We start from the raw sequence: 27,644 nt of genomic DNA, 5'->3' as shown, positions 1-27,644 counted from the left end.
AGAGATACCTGCTCCCTTTATGCAGATTCCCCCAATGCGACACCTGGCAGAACTGCGGTACAATAGCCCAGCATGGCACAGACATTTCTGATGTTAGGACACCACGTTTTGACATTATGCAGCCACACACCCATTTACCACACCCGCTACCTCCGTAATCCCAGCCAACCACTAATCTAGTTTCTGTTTCTATAACTTTGTCACTTCAAGATGTCAAACAGATGTCGCTTTTGGGGTCGCCTTTCTTCACTCGCCATCATTATTCCTGGGAGACTCATCCAGGTTGCGGTGTGTGAATAGTTATTTCCTTTTTATCACGACTTGTGCCCCATGGTGTGGTCTTGCCCCGGTTTGCTTAGTCATCCAGCCTTTGAAAGACGCCTGCGCCGGTTTAGCTTTGGAACTTTACAAATAAGGCGCCGTGAGCCATCCCATGCAGGTCTCTGTGTGAATGTCGGCCTTCACCTCCTTAGAATCTGCGTCCAGAGTGCGCGTTATGGGTTGCACTGCGTAGAATCCACATGCTGCACAGTTTCACATTCTGTCGGACAATGTGTAAGGGGTCTGAATTTTTGCCAGGATGTGGTATCGTCAGTATGTTTTACTTTAGCTATTCTGATCAGCGGGTAACAGTAGCTAACTGTGCTTTTAACTATCATTTCCCTAAAGGCTAACGATGAAAGTCTTTCCATGTGCTCATTTGACACACACACACACACATATATATATATATCTCCTCTTCAGTAAAATGTCCTTTCCTGTCTTTTGTTTATGTTTTATTTTATTTATTTTTTTATTGCATTTTAGGTTTGGGGGTACATGTGAAGAACATGCAAGATTGTTGCATAGGTGCACACGTGGCAGTGTGATTTGCTGCCTTCCTCCCCTTCACCTGTATGTGGCATTTCTCCCCATGCCGTCTCTCCCCAACTCGCCGCCCCCCGCTGTCCCCCCCCCATTTCCCCCCAACAGACCGTTTTAATTGCTCATTTTTCCATTATCCGGGTTTACAGATGTTAGGATTTCAGGTATCGGCCCTTGGTTAGATACGCGGCTTGCAGATACCTTCCTTCACCTGTAACTTGTCTTCCACTCCTTTAACAGGGTCTTCCGCAAAGCAAATATTTTTAAGTCCAATTCACCAATTTTTCTATTTATGTGTCGTGCTTTCTTTGGTGTCAAATCTAAGAACTCTTTGCTCAGCTCTAGATTGCAAAGGTTTTCTCCAATTATTTTCCCTAAATGTTTTACAGTTTACATCTAAGTCTGTGATATATTTCGAGTTAATTTTTGTACAAGTGTAAGACAGACCAAAGTTCAATATCTTTTGACCTACAGATACTCAAACTGATCCAGCAGCATTTGTGGGAAAGCCTGTCTTTCCTCCTGTAGATCGTTTTTGTTACTTTGTTAAAGATCAGTTGGGCATATTTGTGTGGGTCGACATTGGGGTTTCCTACTCTTTTGCTGTGATCGAAATGCCCATCCTTCTACCAGTGTGCCACAGTCTTGATTACAGTAGCTGTGTGATGCATTTTGAAAGCAGGTGGACTGATTTCTCCTACTTTATTCTTTTTCAAAATGGTTTTACCTATTCCAGTTTATTTGCCTTTCCATATAAGTCTTAGATAATCCTGTCTATATCTAGAAAATATCTTGCTGGGGTGTTGACAGGAATTGCATTAAACTTGTGTATCATTTTGAGGAGAACTGACATTCTTATTACATTAAATCATCAAATCCATGAACTCAGTCCCTCCATTAAGATCTTCTTTGGTTTCTTTCATCAATATGTGTACTTTTTATCATTCAAGTCTTGAATTCTCATTTTTGACTGATTGATTGTGAGTGATATTTTTTTTAATTTTATTGTCCACATGTGAACTGCTAGCACGTAGAAATCCTATTGATTTTTAAGCATGTAATACAGCCTTGACCTTGCTGAAGTAACTTACTAACTCTAAGAGTTGTACTGTAAGTTCTTGAGCATTTACACATAGATGACCAACAAATAAGACAATTTCATTTCCATTCCAATCTGTGCGTCTTTTACTGCTTTTTCTTGACTAACGCACGGGGTAGAACTTCCAGCACTAGGCTCGGTAAGGGATTAAGAGCTAAGCCTCTTTCATCTTCAGAGATAATGTTAGCTGTGGGCCTTCTGCACATGTTCATTCTTCATCAGGTTGAGAGAATTTCCTTTTTCCCTATTTTTCTGAGAGCTTTTAATACGAATGGCTGTTGAAATCTGCAAAATGTTTTCTATGTTCATATGTATGCTATTGTAATTTGTTCAGTTAATAGGGAAGATTACACTCATTTTGAATATTGAACCGGCCCTAAATCCCTGAATAAAACCAACTTGGTGACAGTGTACAATTTTTCTGATATGTTGCTGAATCTACTTGCTAATAATTTTGTTAAAGAATTTTATATTCCATTATCTCTCTGTAGGGACAATGATCTGAAGTTTTTTTCTTTTTCTACTCTCTTTTTCTGGTTTTGGTATAAAGGTCATACTAGTTTCATAAAATGAATTGAGAAGTGTTCCCTTCTCTCCTATTTTCTGGAAGAGATTCTACAGAATTTATACTAATGCTTCTTTATACATTTGGTCAACTGAACCAGTGAACCAGGCCTGAGATTTTTTTTCAGGAATCCAATTATGAATTCAATTTGCTTAATAGTGATAGGATAATTCAAATCATTTCTTTCATATTGGATGAGTCCAGGCAGTTTGTTGGTTTTTGAGGAATGCGTCCATTTTACCTAAGTTGCAAAATCTATGAATGAAGAGCTGTTCGTGGTATTCCTTTACTGTCCTTTTGATGTCTGTAGGATCTAAATGATGTCCCTGATCATCAGTGACGATGACATTTGTGATGTTGCTAATTTGTTTCTTCTTTCCTTTTTTTTCATCAGTGGTGTTTGGTTTGTCAATTACATTGATCTTTTCAAAGAGCTGGCTCTTCATTTCATTGTTTTTTTTCTCTATTATTTTACTGTTTTCAATTTCATGTGATTTCTGCTTTTATCTTTAGTATTTCTTTCTTCTGTTGGTTTTAAATTTCCTTTCTTCTTCTTTCTGTAGACTTAGAATGAGATCTTAAGGTTCCAATTTAACATTTTCTTCTTTTCTAATGTGTGCATTTAGTGCTGTCGATTTCTGTTCCAGCATTGCCTTAACTGAGCCCTAAAAATGTTCATATGTTGTATTTTCATTTTTGTTGAAGTCAATGTATTTTTTTTAACTTTACCTTTCACTTCTTCTTTGACCTATGGATCACTTAGAACAGGTTGTTTAATTTCCAGGTGTTTGGAGATATTTCTGTTGGATTTTTGTTTTTAATTCCTAGTTGCATCCAGTCATGACTGGGAAACACTCAGTATCACTTCAGTTTTTACGCTTGCTGAGATTTGTTTTACAGCCCAGGATATGGTTTGTGTTGCTGTAACATCTCTGGGCACTGGCAAAGAATATGGATTCTGCTGCCGTTGGGTGGCGTGCTCTGCATACGTCAGTTAGACCTCGTCAATTAGACATTGTTGACTCCTTTTATTTCTCTGTTGATTTTCTCTCTATTTGTTCAGTCAAATGTTGAGAGATGGGTAGGGAAGCCCTCAAGTATGATTAAATGTTTTTTTTCTTTCAGCTTTGTCTATTTGCCTCACGTATTTTTCAACTCTATTTTTGGTGTATTTGCCTTCTTGATAGATTGGCCCCTTTTATCTTTACATAATTTCCTTCTCTGTCTTTGCTCTGAGGCATACTTGGTCTGACATTAATACAGCCACTTCTGTCTTCCATAATTAATCTCTGCATGACATTTCTTTTTTCATTATTTTGCTTTCAATCTGCCTATACGGTAGTGTTTGAAGTGGGTGTCTTATACACAGTGTATAGTTGGCCATATTTTTTAATCCACTCTTCCAATTTTTGTTTTTTATTTCAAATATTTAGACCATTTATATTTAATTTAATTATTGATGTGTTAGGGGTTAGGTCTGCAATTTAATTTTTTGTTTTCAGCTTTTTTCTGTTTTTTTTTTTTTCAGTTGTTTCCTTTTTCTTGCCTCTGACTTTTATTTAAACATATTTCTAATTCCATTTTTTTTAATCTATGGGGGTTTTTTGGTAAAACTTTTAAAGTGGTTTCTCTAGGTACTATACTATAAACACAAAATTTATCACACTTTTATTGGTGCCGTCATTTTACCTGTCCAAATAAATTACAGAAATTTTACCTCCCTTTGTGTCTTTACCTTCCCCCACTTATAAAATAATTGTCATAAATATCTCCTCTATAGCCTTCAAACATAATCTGCAAAACTCAAAAAGATGAAGAAAACCTGTTCGATGTAGACTTATTTTGGCTTACTATGTCCTTTTCTCCTGATGTTCTGAGTTTCCTTCCGTTATCATTTGCATTCTGTCTGGAGAACTTATTATAGCCATTCTTTAGGGTAGGTTTTTTGGTGTCAGGTTCTCTTCGTTTCCCTTCATTTGAAAATGTTTTGGTTTTCCCCTCATTCCTGAAGAAAATGTTCACGGGGTTGGCGGTTCTTCCCTTAAAACACTTGAAAAACGTTCTGCCATTTCCTTACCGTTTTCACGATTTCTGATGAGAAATTATTTGTCATCAAAGTTGCTTCTCTTCTATGGGCAAGGTGTTCTTTTTCTCTGACTACTCTTTAATACTTTTTCTTTGTCTTCAGTTTTCAGGAGTTTAATTATGATGTGCCTCAGGTGTCTGCTATTTGAAGGTATCTCAGCTTCTTGAATCAGTAGATTTATTTCAGTTGCGGAATTGGAGGAGATTTTAGCAATTGTTCCTTCAAGCGTGCTTTCCGCCTCACCCTCTTTCTCCTATCCCTGTGGGATCTGACAGCACGAATGTTCAGTCTTTTGTTATACTCCCACAGGTCCCTATGGCTCTCTTCCGTTTTTTTCACTCTATTTTCTTTCTGTTGTTCAGATCGGTTAATTTCTCTTACTTTTTTTTTTCCAATTCACTGATTCTTTTCACTGCTCCCTTCCTTCTGCTCGTAAGCCCATCCACTTCAGTTATTTTATTTTTAAGTTCTAACATTTCCATTTGGCTCTTCTGTATATATTTGCTGAGTCTTTTTTTTTTTTTTCATTTTTTTCAAGTGTGTTCAAATTGTTTATTGAAGCATTTTTCTCATGGCTACTTTAAAATCTTTTCAGATAATTCTGATATCTCTGACTCTGGGTGTCGGCATCTGTTCATTGCCTTTTCGTCCTTCAGTTTAGGATCTTCCTGGGTTTTTGAATGGTGAGCCATTTCCAGGTTCAAGTGATATTTCCTGTCTCAGTGGGCACATTCACATTTTGAGCTTGGGTATTCTGATTTAGCTGGTTTTTTTCCTTGGAAGCACTCCTGCAGGGGAAGAGGGCAGGATGCAGTGTCATTACTACCAGGTGGAAGTAGAAGTTCATGTTCTTCATGGCATCTCTGTTGGCACCCGAGGGCACAGCAGGGATGTTGTTCCTCATCACTGCCAGGCAGATGTGGGAGTTCCAGCTCTACCTATGATCTCCACTGGCACCACGGTGGGGTGGGGTGGGGTGGTCTCATTCTCCTTGGGCCACAGGGAAAGTCCTGATGTTCCACCAGGCGTCTTCTGATACCACCCCAGCTGGTAGAGGGAGGTACCTCATTACTGCTGGGTAACAGCGAAAATTCAGGCTCTCCACACGGTCCCACTGACACAGGGGTGGCAGGGGCTCATTATCAGCTGGCAAGGGTGAAAGTTCAGCAGTCCTATTTGGCCTCCTCTGCCACCATCCGGGTAGGATGAGGAGGTGTCTCATTACAGCCTGCCAAGTGCAAGAACTCGAGCTCCCTAGTCAGCCCTTGCTGGCATGAACGGGGTTGGGCCCCACTTGCTCAGTGGCATTTGGCTGCAATAAAGCCGTGTTGCCTTGGAGTTTTCAGCCTTGCTGCCCTTTTCCTGGCTTTGGTTGGAGAGAGCGTACTTCTCTTGGGGTTTCTTGTTCTCAGCCTATTACTGTTTCCAGTTTCCTGGCTTCTTCAGCTCCAAGTGTAGCGCATATGGGGTCAAAAGAAAACCCAGGGAATTCACGACTGTGTCTTCTGTCTTGTCCCAAGGCCCACATAGGTTTGCCTTCTTCTCTCCACCATTCACAGCCTCCTTATGATTGGCTCCTGTATAAAGTCCTGCATCTTCAGTTACGTTTAGATGGAGGAACAGGGAAAAGTATGTGCACTGCATCCTCCTGGAAGCAGAAGCCTCAATTCTCATACTTTTAATCTCATGACTTTTTAATATAACTTAAACTACTAAGTGAAACGACGTTATATGGTCATGGTGAGATAATTTAAAACTCAAAATTAATGTCAAAACCACCATATCATTGTTTATACTCTGATAATGCAGTTTTACACTTTATAAAGAATTTTTTAGAATATTCTCTGTATTTCAGACAGAATATTAAAGTAATATAAATATTGTATATATTTCAATAAATAAGCTTGAGAAATATAAATGATTTTTTAAATAGTACATAATGGAAAAAGTAAAAACATGTACATTCACACATTATATATATAATATATACCCTGTATATATGAAGAAGACGCAACTCTAACTTTGCAATGGCACCACTGAAAATGTTCCATCAAAATACTTGTTAAATCTTTATTTTATGAGGCACTCCACTGGACGCTGTGGAGGGTATAAACGTGAAAAAGACAGAAGTCCTATCCTCCAGTAACTGACAATCCAGTAGTTCATTTAAATACGCGAGGCCCAGAAACACTGGATTTTAACTGAAGGGTTTGGGCAGGCTTCACGGAGGAGAACAATGTCCCAGGTGAGCCTTGAAGAATGGGCAGACTTTTATGGATCACTAACTGTGTGCCAAACAGCTGTTATCTATGGGAAAGACAGGCCTGTCCAGCAAAACTAACAGCTGAGTAAATCCCTAGAGGCAGGAACGCGCCTGCAAAAATGTGAGCAACATCAGGTCTCTGAGTGTAAGTGCAGAATGTGCTCAGGAGAAAGAAATCATAGTGGACCGGTCACCGTGAGCAATGAGCGCCTCATGTCTCCCACGGAACTCAGAGCCCACAGCAAAAATCACGGAAGGTTTTTGATAGGGAGAAGGGCTTGCTCTTACACTCACGTTTTGGAATAAAAAGATATAAATGCATTATGTAGATAATAAAACAAACAAGCAATATCTCTTTAAGGAAGGTGGAAATCCAAAGATTGTCTCCCCTTCTATTATGTGTCATTTTAAATTCTCTCAGCTACATTTCCCCAGCTTTTAAATGGAAATAATAGCACGACTATGAGAATTCAACGAGAGACCAACTGTGGCAATGTTTTAGAAACAGTAAAATGTGTTATTGAACACAGTTATCCTTGAGTTGAAGAGAGAGAAGCTAAAGTCAAGGAGTCCAGCTGCGCGGAATTGTGACCATCAAGGCAAAGTGCACCGTGGGTCTCCATGAGTGCTTTTGCTGTAGACTTGGACTGGCCTTAAAGGACATTTCTAAAAGCGATGCAACAGAACACGGCAGCTTGGGGCTGGGCAGGGAGAGGGCTTTGCGCTTCGCTGGGCGCTTTGCGAGCCTCCTTCTCTCGGCGGCTCTGCTCCTCTGCCTGCACCCCTTGCCTCCTTCTCCTCTGATTACATTTTGTCTTGCTCCTCCTCCCCTTCTTCCCTGTTTCCGTCTACCTTAAGACCTTTTTTCCTGGGTGCTCCCTGTGTCTTCTCACTCCCTTCTCACCCTTCCCCACTCCACCCACCCCTCAGGCTGCAGTAGACTCGGCCACTGGCCTGGACCTGGAGACTCGCTGCCCTTCACTGGATCACGAGTCCTGCAGATGTCTAACTCAGCGTGTTTGCAATAGCTCACTTTTCCTATTTTCCGCCGATAATCTGCCACCCTTCCTCCCACCATTTACAGATCAGAAAAAGCTTCAGCAGGAGAAATAGAATTAGAGTGGACTTTCAAGGATAGATAGAATTTGACAGGCAGAGATGGGGAGAATAATAACATTTAGGTATGTGATGATGATATGTTTCAAATGCTGTGTATGCTTGACTCAAGCAGAGCGTGTTCATTCACTGTCCATAAACGTGTAAATGTCTGTTAAGTATCAGACACTATTCTAAGTATTAGCTTAGAATACTGTCTAATATTATTAATAATTAATAATATTATTAGAATAGTGTCTAATATTAGCAGTTTCAAAAAGCAGAGGTCCCTGCCCTCACAGAGCAAAGTCTAACCGGAGAGACAGGTACGTTTCAAGTCAACAAACTAAAAAATCTGTAACAGTGATTCTATTAAATAATTGCTCTGAATAAAAACAGATGGTGATGAAAGAGAAAGCTCAAGTGGGCAAAGAAGGGTTATTTCGAGCTGGGTATCAGGGGAACGTCACTGAGAAAGTTACCTTAAGGATTAGCAGGCATCGGGCAGATAAACAGTGGAGAACATGGCATTTGGATGGGCTCTGTGTGAGGCAAGATTCCTGTTCTAGACAGGCCAGCACAGTAGTGGAAGCAGGAAGGAGGGAGATTTGCTCGTGGTAAGGCAGAGCGGAAGACAAACCGGATGACGGAGGCTACACGGCAGGTAGCGGCAATTCGCCTGCAAGTGCCACGGGAAACCACTGAAGGTTTTAATCCGGGAAGTAACGTGAGCTGAGTTCGTCATAAGGGAAATAGTAGACAATAAAACTGGAAACAGTTTGGGGACACACCGTGGAATCCTTCAGTGACAGTCCTGGAAGGTTTCACCTAATTCATAGGACGGTGGAGAGTTTTCAAGGACTTTATTTTTTTAAGCAAACACTCGGTTCTAGATTGATTACACAATAAATACATATTAGAAAGTAATCAGAAACAAATAAGCAAAAAGAACATAAACATAGCCCATAAGCAAACCAGTCAGATAGCATCCATTTCAGTGCAGTTTGGGGTTTTCTCTCTCAGACACCTTTCCATGCATCTATTTATGTATGATTTAATACACTACCATACGTTGATTAGTATACATAAGCACACATATTACAAAAGGAGGGTCTTGTGGTCTTACTGAATAGTGTTTTGTAAACTTCTTTTTCCTTTTCACGATGTATTAGGAACATGTGTTTCAATAAAAACACTTAAAATGACATCATTTTTAATGGCATCTCATTGTATGTATATTTCACAGTGGATCTAATTAAACTCAAATGTTCAACTTCTAAGTTTCTTCAGGTTTTCTGCACTGTGATTAGCCTGCATTACAGTTGGTGTCATCGCAACAAAGTGTCTGCAAAGTCAATAATCAATTTTTGGACTATTTTCCTGTAAGTGTAAGTGCCAGGTAAAACACGGGTGAACATGTCAAGGCTTTAAATGCACCCGATGTCATTACCCCTCACAAAAGTTGTGTGAGTTTATAATACCCCTATAGTATAGAAAGGTGTCACCCTCCCAAAGGCACTGGGTGCCGTCGGTTCTTTTTACTTTCATCATTTGGTGAAAGGAAATGGCATCTCCTCACGAGATATTTTGTATTTCTTTGATTACTGATGAGATTGAACGTTTTTAATTGTCAGTTACTGGTCTTTGTTTTTCCTCTTTTATAAATTTATTGGCTTTTACTAATTTTTATGTTGGTAGATGTATCGTTTCCTTTCTACCTGTAGATATATATTTAATAAATACATTTTGATTACACATAGTTAACATTTACACCTATCCATGTGAGTTTCTTTTTGGTTTTTTTTTTTTGAGACAGAGCCTAACTCTGTCACCCAGGCTGGAGTGCAGTGGCACGATCTTGGCTCGCTGCAACCTCTGCCTCCCGGGTTCAAGTGATTCTCCTGCCTCAGCCTCCTGAGTAGCTGGGATAACAGGCGTGCACCACCATGCCCAGCTAATTTTTGTATTTTTGGTAGAGGCAAGGTTTCACCATATTGGCCAGGCTGATCTCAAACTCCTGACCTGAGGAGACCCACCTGCCTCGGCCTCCCAAAGTGCTGGGATGACAGGCGTGAGCCACCGCGCCCGGCCGTGACACATTTTTTCTATATCTACGAATAAAACCCTTTTCTGACATATGACACGAATATATTTTCACAGCTTGCAATTTACCTTTTATGATACCATCTTACCATGCGAAAATGTATCCATTTTGTTACTCACGCATTTCCTTTATGATTTCTCTCTTAGAAGTCATACTTAGAAATCCCTTTGCCCCCCCGGCCCATGCAGCCTCGCATTGTGATCAGTTTATTCCTGCCACGTAAGTCTGGAATCCTTCTGCCCTGTGCTATGAATTATACTCTGTCTAGCTTTTCCCGACGTAGTTCCTCACAGACTAGAAAGACTCTTGTCCACACAAACACGGACATGCCCCTCAGCCTGCTTCTGCACTGTCTGTGTTGGGCCATTGATGGTTCTATTTCTCAGCCACTGATGGACTGTTTGAAAGTTCATAGTTGGTCCGTGGTTCATTTCAGTATTCAGTAGAGCAAGTCATCCTTTTCTATGTTTTTTGTCAAAATTGTATTAAAAGTTTTGTGTAGATGAACAAGCCTGGAACCATGCGTGGGAATGCCAGCCTCACGTGACATAGGAGGCAGAGGACGAGGTGGGCTCAAAACGGACCCTGCACCCAGCAGCCCCGTTCAGGTAGGAGGTCTCAAAGGTAATTCGCATTCAGAGCTTAAATCCCCAACTGACTACGGGGCCAAAAATCTCACTGACCTCCAGTTATGAGCTAAGCCCCAAGGCGTGTGATTATCAAGTACCTGTGAGGGTTTGCTGAGCTGCCAGCCTGGCGGAGCATTCGGCCGCGCAGTCAACCCAGGGCAACAGCCTTACTTTGCTGTTAGTCTACAACTACGGGACAGACGTTATGCAAATTTTTAAACTTGTATAGCAAAAAATGAAATAGCAGGGAACTCTGGGGATCTGTTCCACAAACACTGAAAAGTATGACAAAAAGGTCATGCATGGTGGCTCACACCTGTAATCCCAGCACTTTGGGAGGCTGAGGTGGGTGGATCTTCTGAGGTTAGGGGTTCGAGACCAGCCTGACCAATACGGTGAAACCCCTTATCTACTAAAAATACAAAAATGAGTCAGGCATGGTGGTGGCATGCCTGTAATCCCAGCTACTCAGGAGACTGAGACAGGAGAATCGCTTGAACCCAGAAGGCAGAGGTTGCAGTGAGCCAAGATCATGCCATTGCCCTCTACCCTGGGTAACAAGAGCGAGACTTCTTCTCAAAAAAAAAAAAAAAAAGATAAGGTAGGAAACATAATTGATTTCACATACAGAAAAAATGCTAATTTTTCTAATAAATACAATGCTCTTACAAACCAACAAGCAACAGGTCAAAAGACAGTAGGAAAATGTCAGAGCGAAAGAAGAATATACAAACGGCCTTCGAACATTTGGAAAGAAGGCTTGACCTCTCTTCTAATAAGGTGATGTCAAATAAAATTACATTACATTGTTTTTCACCTCTCTCATAGAGATCAAAAAGTGGATAATGGTCAGAACAAGGATCTTTGAGGAAAAACAATTGGGCTACACGGTGTGTGAGTGACAGAGTGTGGGGATGCCAGGTTTACATTGCTTCTGTGCTGCTGGTGAGGCTGCTAACTGGCCAGACCTCTATAAAAGCAGTTTGGCAAAATACATACAAATTACTAATATATGTATTTTTTGATTTGGCAATTTTATTTCTAGTAATTATCATACAGAAATACTCTAACACATGTGAGATGACATATACACAGCCTTGCTATTATAATATGATTTGTAAGATCAAAACGTCAGCGACAACCATAATTATCCATCATTAAAAGATTTTTAAATAATATGGCGTATCGTACAATAGAATGTAATGCAGCTGTAAAAAGGATGGAAGGAATGTTTGTGTGCAAACATGGAATGCACCTGGAAATATATTGCTGCTACAAGGAGCAGAACAGAGTGTACAGTATTTTTACCATTTATATAAAGAGGGAAAAATAAGAACATGAATTGGCTGACTTTGTAAATATGTAACCTATTTCTGAAAAATACTAGAAAATTTGTAGAAGTGGCTGCTTCATAGGAAGGGAATTTGTGTGAAGGGAAGGTGGAGAAATGCATTATCATTATTTAAACTTCTGTACATGTTGAATTTGGAACTCTATGAATATGCTACCTTCACAAAAAACTAAATGATTATATATATTTTATTGAATCCCCTTACAAATAATGCAAGTGTTTAACCAATGCTTACTATTAACGGTCACACCATGATAGACTTACGGTAAAATCATATAAAAATTAAGACATTATTGAGTGGCATGAAGTGGACCTCATTCAAAACAATGGCTCCATGCAAAACTCTACTGAATCATTTATCATCCTTGATATCATTCCATACAAGACTCTTGCCTTTTATTCAGCTACAATGTAGAGATCACGTTTCCACGTCAGCTAAGGTTGCATCCCAGTTGGTTCTTGCTGAGGGACCCCGAGGGAAGGTCTGTAGATCAGGTGAAGCGGGTCACAGCACACTACAGCAGCGGGAGGCGTGGGCTTCCCAAGGACCACCGCCACCTGCCAGATGTGGGCTGGCACTGCCGCCTTCCTTCCCGTGCCCTGCATGGCTCTCCTCTCCTCTAACCTCCTGGAGCGCCAGCGGGACTCCAGTGGAAGTCAGCAGATCAGGAGTGAAACCTGAGTGCCTAAGAGCTGCTGAGAACACGTTTTCTTCTAGACATGTTACATAGTCAGCCATCATTTAATCCATCCAGTGACATCAACATAAGGTACATGTCATCTTCCCTGTTTTCCACAGGCAAATACTTGGAGTCTAGAGCGAGCAACATCCCGAAGACTTGCACAGGGAACAGTACTGGAGCTTGGATTAAACACTGATTGCCACACACACAAAGAAAGCCAGGCTCAGAAAGAGGGGGACAAAGAAACAGGAAGGAAGTTAAAAAGCAAACCAGAGGACTGAGTTACTTCACTTCAGGGTCTAATGAGGGCTGGCAGCCACAAACAGTGACTCTAGAATTCCCAACGTGGAATTCCAAACTTTCTACAAACAATGGAAGATGTAGCTTTTTAAAACTTTTATCAGTCTGTGTTACACTTTCATCGATTTTGTTTATTCTTTAGCAGCACACCAACTAACACTAAAGCAAGCCACCTGGCCAGGCATGGTGGCATATGCCTGTAGTCCCAGCTACACAAGAGGCTGAGACGGGAGGATCCCTTGAGCCTGGGAGGTGAAGGCTGCAGTGAGCTGTGATCACACCACTGCACTACAGCCTGGGTGATAGAGGGATACCATCTTAAAAATAAATATAAAAAATAATAATCCCCTCAATTTGCAGGAGACCATGCAAAGGTAGACAGAGCAGGCTGGCCACCAGAGCCCAGGGCAGTCATACACCTGCACACAGATTCTTGCTGGCATCATCTCCTGCTCTTCCTCTGGCTGGTCCCTCCTCCAGATGTTATTTCAATGGTCCTGTGTATTTTTGTGGAAGTCGCTTCACATGTTTTCCTAGTGTAGTGAGAATACTAACCAAAGGCTGAAAAGAAATCAAATGCAATGCCAGGTGAAAGGCGTGAGACAGACGCACAGGGAACGCCTAGGTGCCTGACAGGGAGAGAAGCTCTCAGGGTGCCATGTGCCATGTGGATGCTTATTGAGGGGACTTGCTAACCCAGCTAAGAGATAGTGGCCCAGCAGGTCTCAGAGGAAAGGACCCTTCTGGCCCCAGGTGGCTTGAGGTCCCTCATCAGCACTCCTGTGACACCTCTCAACCATGGCCACCACACCAGGGCTTTGCGTGCAGATTGCGTCCTGAGTCCGTCTTGAAGGCATCTGAAGGTGCTCGGAACCACGTCTTTTGTATCCCCTACACTAACAAAATCTGTAGCACATTGTAAATGTTTATTGAATGAATTGCTAAAAGTTTGAATCTGGACCTTCAAGGGAAAAGAAAATACGGCCACTCAGGATTCAGAGGATAACCAGGCAAGAAGATCAGAAAGGTCTAGAAACACACCGAGAAGAGAGCCCATGGCTTTCAGGGCAGGCCAGGGGTGGCGCGGCCAAAGGCGCATATGGAGCTGTGTCAGGCAGAATAGATGAACCGGCACCCAGCCCAGAGGCGCCACTTCCACCACGCCTCCTCTGCAGATGGCACCCGACTTCATTCAGGTGATAAAATATGGCCCTAACACTCGAATACTGACCGTCACTCAAGGCATCTCTGTCCAGTTCTTCCAAATGCAGAACAGTTTCAGTGATAACAGACAAATCCACACATACCACGTTATGTTTGATTATTCAGAGATGAGCACTGAAACAATTTTGTTACTGCTATCCACGCAAGGCACCCCATGGAAACGCCTGCCTTAGTCACCCCTAAATTTGACCAACCTCAACTTCCAGTTTGCCTGAGGGCCTGGAGGACATTTGAGACAAGATACCCAGAAAATCAAAGTGAAACGTTCTCCACTGTTATTCCAGGACTTCTTTGGAAGCACCACTTGGGAAACGCAGTCTGCTCTGAAGACGGCACTCACGCTGGTGTCAGCCGCGTACTTGAGCTGTACCTGAGCCGAGGACCAGTGGGATGCCACGTTCTGAAAGGAGAGGAGGCCTTGTGTCAGGTGTGACTACAAAATAACACACTCTCAGTATCACTACAGGCCCTCGTCCCCGACGTTTTAAACTCTCAAAATAACCACTTACAATTTGGAAATTAACACATCTCATCCTTCCCAAGCCAGAAGAAAGATGGGAGCTATTTTCTCGGCCGGTGGCATAATTGAATCATCCGCAGAGCCACGCCGAAGACTCAGTGTCAGCTTGGTGCCGTCAGAAAGAACACTGACGGTGTAGTCTCTGGCAGGCATTCTCCAGCATTCAAACGGGTACTATTCCGTAGCCTCCTTCGCCAAGTCAGTTCCTGGAAGGCGGCGGAAGCGGGAGGCAGCGCTCTCGAAGTCACAGGCTCCACGTGGGCCAGGCTGACGTTTAGCTTCACAGTTGGAGTTGCCGTGAAGCTAATTTTTATTCATACAATTTTCTAGTTAAAATCCTCACTTCACATTTTCCCATGGTGCCCTGGGGTCTTGACTATTTGCTCAAGCATTTGAAAACATTTCTTTTTTCATTTCTTGAAAACAGGTTCACACAGAAACTCATACACAAATGCTCACGGAAGCTTCATTTGTAATGGTGGAATATGGGGGACAGGGCAGCCGCCCTTCGATGACGGCTGGTTCCACAGTGGTGTGCCCACACCCAGAGCACGCTCCGCTGTGGAAAGGAATGGGCTCTGATACACACAGCAACGTGAACGAGTCTCAGGGGCATTTTACTGAGTGCAAAAGTGCCTCGTGGAGTTAGACACTGTGTGGTTTTGTTTATGTAACAGTCTCAAAGGATAAAATTATAGACACGGAGAGCAGATTAATGGTTCCAGGAGCAAGGAAAACAGGAACCCTTGTTCGGTTCTTGACCGTCAAGGTAGCCGTCCTACCCTTCAGCAGTGATGCGGTTATGGAGAAGCAAAGCACACCACGAACTGAGACTGCAGGAGCCCCGGCGATGCTGGCGAGTGTATCCATTCACACGTTGGTTGAGAGACTGTAAAACAGTGCTATGTTTTGCAGGATGTTACGACTGGGGAAAGCTGGGTAAAAGGCACAATAGATCATGCTGAATTACGTCTGACCGCTACACGTGAATCTTCAGTTATCTCAAAATTAAAAGTTTAACAGCAAATTCTTTGGGGAAGATGTTTGACCCAGAATTCACCCCCATAGGTGGCCCTCCTTCCTATGGGGTCCCATCCTCTGTTTCTGTTAGAATCACCTGTTAATGTTTAATCAGTCAAGAGTGTCTAACTGCAGGCCAGCCTGATTCCATCGTGGGCCGGGCGGTGGTCCCGTGCCGACACCTGCCACTCCAGTGCCCCTCTGCCTGCTATGAACGCTGAATACCCCCCTTCTCCACACCCAGCCTACTGTGCTGGTGAGCTGGGATACACTGGTCAGCACCCGTGAGTGTGCATATTTGCATTTGTGGGTATGGATTTATCTTCATATGTTAATAAAAGTCTTTAACTGCGAGGGAGCTCTCACCGTTGTCATTGTCCTGGTTATGCAATCGCGGTGACAACTACTTGGTGACCAACACGGAGCTGGAACCCTCCGTGCCCCCCGAATGACCCATGGCCGTGCTCCTCAGGCTCCTTCCCTGGACTCTGCCACCGCAAACCCACCATAGTGTCAGGACACAAGGCAGCCGACGCAGACAGGACCCCTCAAGATACCACAGCCAGGCACGGCTGATGTGGCAGCTCAGCAGGCAGGGCAGGTGCAGGCCACGGACGGTCAGCAGGGGCCTGCAGGGAGCCTGCAGAGCCCGGACACACCTCCCTGGTCTGCAGAGCGGCAGCTCGGGGCCTCTTCTAAACACCGTGCACAGTTCTGCAGCTCTTGGCCCTGCCTCGTGTTACATTGCTGAAAAATAGAAGTAACATTCTGCTGGGTCTGATGCTGACCCCGAACAGGATGCGTGGGGGTAGGTCGTGCACAGCGCCCTGTGTGGAAGGGTCGAGTCAGAAGAGGGTCATGCACTCAAAATAACGAGATGGATGTCGCCTGGAGGAGAGTCCCTTCCTGCCTACATCCATGGCGGTCATCCTTTGCCGTCTGTGACAGGCATGTTCAAATCAACATAAAAATAAACGGCAGAGAATGTAGGCTTCTCAGCCAATCTTTTCCAAGCAGACACAAATGTTTTGTGGATATAAAGATGCCTCGTTCACTCCCAGTGGGATCATTTCACCCTCCGTCCTTCCACGTTCAAATTCATCTGCCCTCACTTCAGGGTGTAAGAAACAGTCCTTCTAAATTAAGTCTAAATAGTCAAGGGCTGGGAGAGACCTGAGAATGGACTGGGAGAGGGAGCATGAAAGGGGATTTGTTCTGAAGGCAGGACACACAGAGCACTTGCAGAAAGGATGCCTGATCACAGAAAGACCCCCTGCGATGAATGTGTCATGCGGTGAGCAAAGCTCATCCTGACAGGTACCCTGTGAGGAAAGGAGCGTATGCATTTTGGAGCCCACGCAGCCTGGCCCCATGACTGAAGTCCTCCCTCAGCTCCCTCACATACAGGGGAGACAGACACTGGAAACCCCTCATGGTGCGAACGGAGGAGTCGACGAGCTCACTCAGGTAGAGTCAGATCTTAGCTGCTCTCGTCATCGACAGCACCTCATCATGGCTGGATCTAGTGTCTCGCCACGGCTGGATACTAGCAGGGTGCCGGGACCCATTCCTCGGCTCCCTGAATGCTCCTCCCGGGGTCAGAAGTCAGGGCAGGCAGAGCACGTGGAGGACAGGCTCAGAGAACTCCAGCTCGGCAACCGAAGCGAGGACCGCCATAATCCCCTTCCTTGTGTTCACTAGTGAACGTGGGCTAGGGCGTCCCTTGGGAATTCTCCATACGACCTCATGGGTGCATGCTGTCAACTTCAAGGCTTGTCATTATGACTCAACAGAGGCTTTCCATGATTCATTCCATGTGCCAGAGGCAGGGAGCCAGTGTGCGCTCCTAGGGAAGAGCACCTATCCCTGCTTTGGGATACCCATCAAACCCATGTTGCTGTGTGACCTGGGGCGGCACAGCTAACCTTCCAGTGCTGAGTCATCTCCGCTGTGATCAAGAGCAGATGCCGTCGTGGGTCTGAGCCGCCCTAAAGAAGTGAATCACACACACCATGCTATGCCCTCAGTTCCCTCCACTTCAATAGCGATGTCTGGGAACTTCTTAACTGGCCACAAGTTTATGTAACCTCTCCTCTGCCAATTCTAATAGAGAAAAATGCTTGAGGTTTTACAGAACAGTTTTGTTCACATAAAAACAACATCAAATTCTGCATTGTAATACGTGAAATAAATCCTGCCCAATTTTCATCACTAATGATGATAGAAGGCAACACCATTTGAAAGAAGGCTATTCTGTACCTGTAATTGCACACAGTCTAGTCATTGTCAGAGGGACCAAGTACAGATCATCCCCAAGGAAGACTAAACAGTGGCATTTTTTCTGGTTGACTTCCTCACTCACTAGCAGTCATTGAACTCTGAGTCCAATTTCTAGACTCCATGGCCTGTTGATTCCCCAGTCCTACAAAGCCCATTAATCCAGGCACTCAGCAAATGGTGATTAGTATGGCTGGTGACAAGAACTTGTTTACGCCTCTGGCATGCAGTCATGAGCCCAGCAGGCTGAACCCGCTCAGAGCTTACATCCAGCTGGCGAAAGAGATGGAGAAGTGTTACAACAGCGAGTCCCACAACAGGGCAGACAGAGGATTCCATCAGAGTCCACGGGAGCAACGGCCCAGTGTCCTCAGAACCAGCAACAGGTCAGCCCTGAACAGTTAGTAGGGCAGAAAGTGGAAACAGTATTTCAAGCAGAGGGAACAACAAATGTAAGCCCACAGAGTAAACGAGAGCACGGTGCGTTTAGCAAAGCACACAGGGTGTGAAGGCATGTGGTGAGAAGGAAAGGCAGAGAGTTCATCCGAGCTCACAGTCTTGGGCTTTGTCTGGAAGGTAGTGGGAACCATTGATACAGGAGTGGGGAAACCATGAAGTGTGGCCTCCAGGAAACCAAGGGAAGAGGAGTTATCTGCCCACGGCCACGGGGAGCCCAAGTGGGAGAAGGAGGGTGGGGACGGTCAGTAACTCTGGCTGTGATAACTCAAAGCCTCAGTGACTTGACACAGTGAAGACTTGCTTCTCACTTGCACGAAGCCCTCTGTAGACATCCCTGCTGAGTCGCAGTCATCCACATGGTCACCCAGGGACTGCACATCTCCCCTCCAGTGACTTGGCCTCCTCCAGCTGCCCTCCACTGGGCCTGCAGCTGGGGAAAGGATTAAGAGTGGGGGGCATTTATGGACTGGACTCAGACATGGCATGTCTCCTTCTACCTATATCCCGTTAGCCAGAACTCAGTCACATGGCCCCGAGCAAGAGCGGCAGTATCACCTAGCCGTATGTCTGTGGAGGAAAAGGAAACCTTTACAGTTTCTGCAACAAGGACTGATAAGAAAGATCATTTCTGTACATGCAACAAAACACGAAACAGAAGGTGGTTATTAACTGTACCGGTCAGCGACTGCTGCCCAACAAACCATCCCAAAAATGTTGTGATTCGAAAAATCAGTGATGTCCTGTTTGTCACGGGCTATGGATTGGCCAGGAAGCTCTGCTGATCTGGAAAGGGCTCAGCTGCTGTCCTCTGGGCTCATTCATGAGTTGGTCCTTTGTGTATGTCAGCTGGGGCTTGACAGTTGAGAGTGGCTGGGCTCCACAAAACTCATTCTCCAGTGTGTCAGCCCAGACGTTTCTCATAGCAGTGGTAGAGTTCCAAAATAAAGACAGGACACATGCAAGACTTCGTGGGGCCCCCTTGGAACCAGCACGTTCCACCACATCCTACTGGCCAAAGCAAGTCACTAGACTGTGCAGGCCCAGGAACTGCAGAAACAGATCAGCCTCGAATGGGAAAATTACAAAGTCACATTGCAAATGCCATGGATAGCTTTGCAGGGAGGAAGGGAAACTGGGGGTATTTTTGCTGTCCATCTCCCAGAGAGATGGGGCCAGAGCGCTGTGTGTGCATCGAGGTGTGGGCTCTGAGTGGAAGCTCCGGGCTAGGATGGGAACCTGAATGAGCTGCAGTCACTGCTGGGGTCACCGCTCGGAGTAACACCTTGTAGGTCACGGGAGGGGAAAGCAAAGGAAAAGAACAGAGGTTGAAAGAGAAAGAGAAAGTAAAGCGAGAGCAGTGGAGATGGTACACTGGAAAAATCTGCACAGTTTAGAAGCAAAGAATGGAGAATTAAAACAAAAACAGAAGTACCACGTGGCCACTATGCCACGGTCGTCCAAACAGAATAAACTATGACTGGCTGGTAAAAGAGGGATACAGAGTCATAGAATAGAAGTATGTATACACACACACACCCAAGAAGTAAGGCTGCTGTGAGCCTGTGCAGTCAGGGACGACCTCAGTAAGAGAACACGTGGACCAGACAGGACCGTTCTGATGTCAATAAAGCTGTACTGAGCGTCTCTACAGGAGCAGCCGACGTGCCCCTGTTCATTGAGGGGCCCCTGTGCACCAGGCAGTGTGCTCAACACTGGAGCACCTGTCCCTGAAGACGGAGACTGTACCCTGCCCTCAGGAGCCCACAGCCCTTGTCACTCCCTACCTCTGCAAACCAGCAAAGAAGGAAAAGTGTGAGCAGCATTGCTGTGCTTGTCCAGCATCCTCACAGCCCCCACCAGGGCTGTCTCAAACATTCCCCTTTGGGTGACTCGGGCTCAGCTGGTGAAGGCCCAGACTTTCTGATGTTGCCCATGGGCTAAGGGTGTGCACAGGGCCCACGTTCTGGTGGCTGTGGATGGGGCTCCCATGACCCACAGCCCTCGCAACCCGAGAGATGGGGATGCCGCCAGCCCTTGACCTCCAGGCTCCGCATGCTGGTCTGAGTGTTTCCAAAGCAACTCAACTGAAGGAGGCCTTAAGCTCTTCAAAAGAACTGGCACAGGCCGGGCATGGTAGCTCACTCCTGTCATCCCAGCACTTTGGGAGGCCTAGGCGGGTGGATCACCTGAGGTCAGGAGTTCAAGACCATCCTGGCCAACATGGCAAAACCCTGTCACCACTAAAAATACAAAAATTAGCTGGTGGTATGCGTCTATACTCCCAGATACTCAAGTAGCTGAGGTAGGAGAATCTCTTGAACCCGTGAGGCAGAGGTTGTAGTGAGCGAAGATCGTGCCACTGCACTCCAGCCTGTGTGACAGAGTGAGACTCCATCTTAGAAAGAAAAAAAAAAAAAGAACTGCCGCAGGCTCTACCTTCTTCCCATAGAGCTGTGCGCTAGAAGCGCTGGGCTCTGAGCTCTCTCACCCCTCAGTCAACGTCCTTTTCCTTGGAGCAGCACCATGGTGGCATCTTCTTTATACTTCTGGGTGACACGCTATGCTCTGAATCTTCCATGCTTGATGAGTTAAGGAACTGGGAAAGCATGTTTGTGTGTGCGTGTGTGTGTGTGTGTTCTCTCTCCTCTCTCTGTGCAAAGTGTTGCTTTCCAGCACATTAAGTCGCCAAACCAAAGGTGGATTTGAATTTCAACATGAGAAATCTTTGCTGTTCAGTAGATACCTGCCCTTTTCCAGTAGAATCAAAACCAGAAGCCCGTAGGACACGAGATGAGATGACACAAGGATACAACAGTATGTCCGCAAGTGTCATCCCCACTGCAAAACTCCGGTTCCCACGACCACCACCAGTGGTGGCATAATGCCACTTCCCTATAACAGTAACAGTGACAAGTACGTTTACGCGGCAAAGCCTCCTTCGAGAGGAAGGATGGGAGATAGAAAGGACATTATGTGAATTACTATCCCTCCAGCTTAGGCTTGGACTTCTGGGCTATTTTTGCTATATTTCCCAATTTCTAGAAGCGAAAAACGTCCCTGGCCATTCACTCATGCAGCACGTTTTTACTGAATGCCTATGATCCACCAATTTGCTAGAAACGAGGTGTGCAGTGGTGAGTGAGGCAGACGTGACGCACGTTATCTGTAAGGGCAGACAGGCAACGGTGCCATCACACAGACAGCCCTGTGGCATTCCCTATGTAGCCCCACCGTGGCACCACCGGTGTACGGAGCATTTCCTGCAGGAGCCCTAACGGGGCACACCGTGCCCAACGAGCATTGCTAGCATCACGTGCAAGTCTTAAAGGGGCCTGAGCCCGCTCTCGTCCACCGCTTATCTGTAGTTGCAGGAGTCTGAACTGCTGTCAGCAACTGCAGAGGTCCAGGCACTACTCACTCCTCTAGAAAAGAGGCGAGCAATCCTCAGAACTGGCTCGTCCTACATTTGCCTTAAAAAGCATCCTCCATGGTCACTAAATAAGCAATAGAGTCCACACAGCAGCACCAGGGGCTGGAAACGCTCCTGACCCTGCTTCCCTCCAACACCTCCCCAAAAGCAATACTGGAGCAGGGATAAAATGTTGTCAGGTCTTTAGATGGGGGTTCAAGGTCACAGATTTTAGAATTTTAATCCACGCTACATAGCTGAGCATTTTTGGAAAGAGAGAACACCTCAAAGCTACTTTCCTGTATAGCTCCATTCTCCAGGAGAGAAAACGTAAAGGCTGTGCTCTTCCATTCATCACATAGTTCCACACTAGCTGCCGACTACCCAATTAAAAAGCCGCAAAGACAGTCATTCTGTAAAGTCTTCCTTGGGTCAAACGTTGAAGCAAAATGTTATTGTAAGAACACATTATGTAGAAATGAAATTTCAAGAAGCAGTCAAATAAAAAAACAATTCCCAAGAAGCAATCAAACTTTTAAAAAAATGATGTCTAGGTTTTGTTCTGAAGTTTGGATTCCCAATCTTTAATTTTTGTGTATGGAGGGAGGAGCAAAGATTTAATCTCACCAATCAAACTAGGAAAAACCCAAGAGGTAGCAAACAGATAGGAACAGGGGAGGCGGCTGTTAGCAATGAGTCTGTCCAGAGAGGCAAACATAAGGGCTCCCTAAAGGGAGCCTGTGGGGAAGGAGAAGAAAGCAAAACTCTGATAACAGAGATGAATGCTTTGAACTAAGAAAGGGCCATGGTGTTCTTAATCACAAAGCGCCATTTTTAAGCACCAAGTGAAGAGATGTTGTTTTGAGAAGATTTAAGAGCTTCAGACATTAGCTAAAGGGTGAAACTCAGGTCTGTAAGGCGGCTGCCCAGAGATTCAGGGAGCTCCTGGATGCTGACACTTGCATGTACTTCTCGGAAGGAGCTGTGTGTTTGGGAGACACACCGCGGCCGGGGCATTACCCAGGCAGCTCACTGTCCGGCTCCTGATCATACACGAACCCAAGTACGTTCTCCGTGTCTGAGAGAACACACGGAGTCTTCCATAAAGTAAGCTAGATCTGGCTGGGTTCTTGTTTTGTGGTGCTTTTTTTGTTTTGTTTTGTTTTAATAAGTTTGAAATTTAATAATGGAGTCCTTTAAAGCATAAATCTTTTCTCTTGGGAAGAAGTACGGCCCACTCCGTTCCCATCTCCACCAGATCCAGGTCTGAAAATGGACAAGACTTAAGATGATGCCTTGAAGACAAAACTGACAAAATGGGTTTTCGTTTGTGTCTCTTAATCCAAAGATGATGATCAGGCTGTACATTGAGAGGGGCTGTTTATTTAGGTAGTTTGAAAAACTGATGTAGACTAAATGGGTCTGAGTGTAATTAAATTTATAAGCGCGGAGAAAAATAGGAAGTTTTATTAACTGTGGAAGGAATGTGGGTCTTCAGCTGCCCAGCCAGTTCACAAAGACAAAGGAGATCCGTTTGCAGGGTTAAATAAACATGATGCTTTATATTATAGTTCAAACACATCCATTTGCAACGAGATTCAAGAGGCAAAAACTGATTTACCAGATCTGACCTCTCCGCGACAGCAATGAGCCTGTGCAGAGCTGCGGTCACCGGCACCGAGCGCCACTGAGGCACAGCTCCCAGCGGCCTGCCCCGAGGGCTGCGCCCGAGCCTCTGCGGGTCTCGCTGGTGACTTTTTCCTCTTGCTGCTTGTTATGTACGTCGTTGGGTTGGATTTTAGTAACCGGTCTATCAGAAGCATGGAGCTGAGGAATGTGTTTAAGCAAAAAGCAAAGCGGCAAGGCGACATGGAGAAGCGTGTGGGGAGGAGGCCGGTCGGGCAGGACCGGGCAGGGGAGGCGGGAGAACGCCTGTCGGTTGATGGCACCGCTTTCCACGGATTACTTCTTCTTAAAGATCTAAGCAGATGCACTCAGGGCCAGTGCTCCCCGCTGAGATCAGCAGCTCTGTGCATCTGAAGCAGGACAAGAGGCCAGGAAGAGGCCACCGGGCCCAGCCCCGGGAGCCAAGAAGACCCGAACGGTCAACTTCCCTCTTCAAGTATCATTTGGCCAATGAGGAGCTTGTTAATTGGTGCCAATTATTGGTTTGCCAGCAACCCCCACAGATTAATATTTCAGGAGTTAGAAACCCAGCTGAGTGTGAAAACAGCATGGACTTGGAGCTAGGAATCACATTTCAAAACTGCAGGGGGAAAAGCAAGCGAGGGAGGTTGTTTCTTGAGAAAAGAGGAAGAGACTCATTCATTTCACGAATACTCAGGACTTTGGAAGCCTGAATCAGCTCCCCAGACACAAAAACATGGCATGCGTCTACACAGATTAGATCGTGTGGCTCCACAGGCAGAGGAATGTCCCCCCCGTGGCTAAAGTAGCTCAGCTTTTCTCCAGCAAAACGGGGCACGCTTACACTTCCTTTGGTTAAAAAGTGCTTTTCAAGAATGTGTTTCTGAAACTAATAAAATGACCTGGAACTCTGCAATGCCTTCCTTACAAGGTGAAAGAGAACTTCATTCACCAGAGTCCACTTGCTCGCTGCTCACAGCGAAGGCACAGGCGGGAATGACTTCCTTGCTCCCTGTGTCTGTTCTGTTGCCTGAGGGGGTCCCAGGAAGGGCACCCTGTGAGGCCGAGGCCGCAGGGCAGTGTGGGGCCCGCTGCCATTGCACCATCTTCAGCAAGCAGCCCAGGCCCCTCTCCTGGTCCTCACACCCCAGGCGGGCGGCCGTCCCCAGTTCCCGGCAGGGCCCAGACCTCACCAGACTCCTCCCTGACTCTCCCAGACCCACAGGGGCCCCCATCCCACCATCCTGGGGATCCCCACCCTTCCCCCTGGCTCACCCCATCCCTAGCTCCCACCCGGACCCCCCCCCCCGACCCAGGCTTCCCTCGCCTCCCGCCACCAGTCCCCCTGCACCCCCACTCCTCCCACATCCATCCCAATTCCTCCCCCACCGGCCTCCCACCCCTGACTCCGGCTCCCCCGCTCTGCGGCGCCCCCTCCCTCCCCTCCCCGGAGCGCTCCCCGCCTGCCTATCATCTTGCTCTAATTGTTTCCAGATTCGTGTGGGAGGTCAGGGCCCGGGAGTGCTGCTTCATGCCAAGTTTATAAACAGAGCAGTGTTTCCAGATGGCCGCTGGCTCCAGCCTGGCGAGCAGGTTGATTGGGACCAGAATAACAACAGGTGGAGCGCAGACAATGAGTTCCTTGACACTTAGTTACTCCCCGGGCTTTTTCTTCCTCTTCCAGCCCTGCCTCCATCTGCCTGAGCCGCCACCAGCGGGTTTCCAAAGCGCTCGGAGGAGCAGGGGGCGGTGGAACGCGAGAGTGAGCGGCCATGTCCCTCGCGCGGGTGGCGAGGCTGCACCCCGAGGCTGAGCGGGGCCTGGACCGCGGGGCCGCCCGGCCGGGAAGGGGCCGTCGGCAAAACGCCCACGTGGCGCCAGGGGAACAGGACACGGAGGGCCCTCGGCGGACCCCTGAGCCCTGCGGGGAGCAGGCGGGAGTCGCGGCGCAGAACGTGGAGCGGTTCTCGGTGAGGCGGAGATTCTGGGACGTGTCTACCGGTTCCCTGAACCCGCACTGACCAGGAGGCCCACATCCCGTCCAGGCGGCCCAGGGGCTGAAGTAGCAGCACCTCCGCGAGAGCCGGAGCTGGAAATCCGCGCGGCCAAACAGGCCCGTGGAGCCCGCCCTGCAGACCTGGCTCCCCCAGCCTCATCCCGGCCAGCGGGGCGGGCGCGGCGCCCGGGGAAGAACGGCCCCCGGACAGCGCTTTGTGACGTGCAACCGCGGGTTCCAGTAAACAGCAGCAGAGGCACCGGACGCCTCTAAAGCGCGGAATGGCACAGCAAGCCCTGCACGGACGGAGAAACCGCCCCACAGACGCGCGCAGGCGGGAGGCAATGACAAGTCACCCCGGCCTGCCCGGCGAGCTGTCCCCTTGCGCCCTGAGCCCGGACTGGCGACAGCAGAGCCCTGGCAGCCTGCCTGTGAGATCAGGCACGGCCCGGTCGGGGCAGCCCCGGGGAGATGATGCAGCCGCCCGGGGCCAGGCGCCCTGCGCTGGGAAGGATGACCATGGCACCGGCCTTCAAACCCCTGACCTACAAAAAGGGCTGACAGAAGAAAGCTCCTGTGAAAATAAAGCATGTCAATATGAAAAGTATGTGTGAAGGGCCTTCCAGTTAAGGCTAGATTATCTCTGAGAGTCCTTTGAGTTTGTACTTATGAAATGTAACCGGACACTCTGCCTTTGAAGACTGGGGATCCGGACCAGGGCTGTGCGATTTATCTGAACTGACAGAGCCGTTAGAGCCTGGGCGTTGGGTTCCTCCCGCCCCTCCGGCTCGCCCATCCCAGACCCCGAATCACTGCAAGCCACGGCATCCCTACAAACACATTGTTTAAAGTGTGTCACTGCTGTGTGTGTGTTTCACAGCAAAATGCAGGCTATCTAACCTGCTAGCCTAAGATGTTACCCTTAGTCCGTGCAGGATCTTTTCATAGAAAGAACATAAATTCACATTTGTTTAGTTATCGTCTGTGTTTTCTACACAGCAATCGCTTACGGAGGTTGTGATCTGAGAAGCTCCAAGTATTATGTGAAAAACAAATCATGCCTTAAAATAAAGCGCAACAAAATGAGCGCTACAGAATAAATGCATGACTAGGGCAATGGAGGGGAGCCTGTGCCCAGGACTCAGCCTGCTTACCAGCTAGGTTCCCGCCTCAGAAAGTCCCTAGTGAAGTCAGCTCCCTGAGGGGATGTTAACCTCTAGAGGAGCATCTGTGGAAGATGCTGGAAATCTCCTGGAGAGATATCATTGCTGATGACAGGTGCCCTGTGCAAACGTCATAGCTCCCACCATACTTAGAAGTATCAGAAAGAACTGCATTTGTCATAATGAATGAGTCCTGGCACGTAATCACGCACGCACTTGGGAACAAGCTCTCCCCAACAGGAACGAAGCGCCAACAGCTGAAGAGATTCCACCAGCCGCTGCCCTCGCTCACTGGAGTGCCTGGTGACGTTGCCCTGCAGCTGCGGAAGCCACGGCGAAGTCCTGCAGCACGGCCACCCCTGTCATGCAGAAGGACTTTTTTCCACTTGTGACTGACCACGAAATTTCGTTCCCAACCACAAAGCACTGAGACACACCACTGTGACCTCCACTGAATCTACCAGAACAGGGACACACAATTTGTCCCTACAAACTGCAAATGCCAGATTAAAGGGAAAGCGACTTTTATCTCGTAAATGTTTAACGCTCCTCTCCCCACACTTAACGGAGAGTAGAATTTGTCTTGGCTCTCTGATCTACACAATTACAAACATGTAGCCAAAAAACTGAGCTAATGCTAACCTTTAGCAAGTCAAAATGTTATCAATGACACAGCATTTCCTGACTTCATTGATAAATAGAAAACAGTACTTTAGGATTAGAAGTGTTGAATCATATGGGAGCTCTGGCTTTACCACGTGCCAATTTTTGAATTCCCTTTGAAGGCCAAGATGTAAAACCTAAAACATAGGAAAAGAAGCATTTTCGTCAGATAATTTTATTTTTATAATTTGAAATTCATTGCACCTTTGCAAATACAGACCAAAGAA

The 27,644-nt window shown here is 46.3% G+C and overlaps 1 pseudogene; it reads right to left on the bottom strand.

Annotated features, from left to right (window-relative positions):
- Positions 1–11,720: 11,720 nt before the first annotated feature.
- LOC105710567 (uncharacterized) lies at positions 11,721–27,011 on the bottom strand (annotated as a pseudogene).
- Between the last annotated feature and the right edge of the window lie 633 nt (positions 27,012–27,644).

The sequence above is a fragment of the Aotus nancymaae genome, unplaced genomic scaffold, assembly GCF_030222135.1.
Source record: "Aotus nancymaae isolate 86718 unplaced genomic scaffold, 86718_ANA_hifiasm-v0.15.2.pri h1tg000036l, whole genome shotgun sequence".
NCBI lineage: Eukaryota > Metazoa > Chordata > Mammalia > Primates > Aotidae > Aotus > Aotus nancymaae.
Note: the sequence above shows the minus strand (reverse complement) of the source record. Positions and strands in the feature narration are given on the sequence as shown.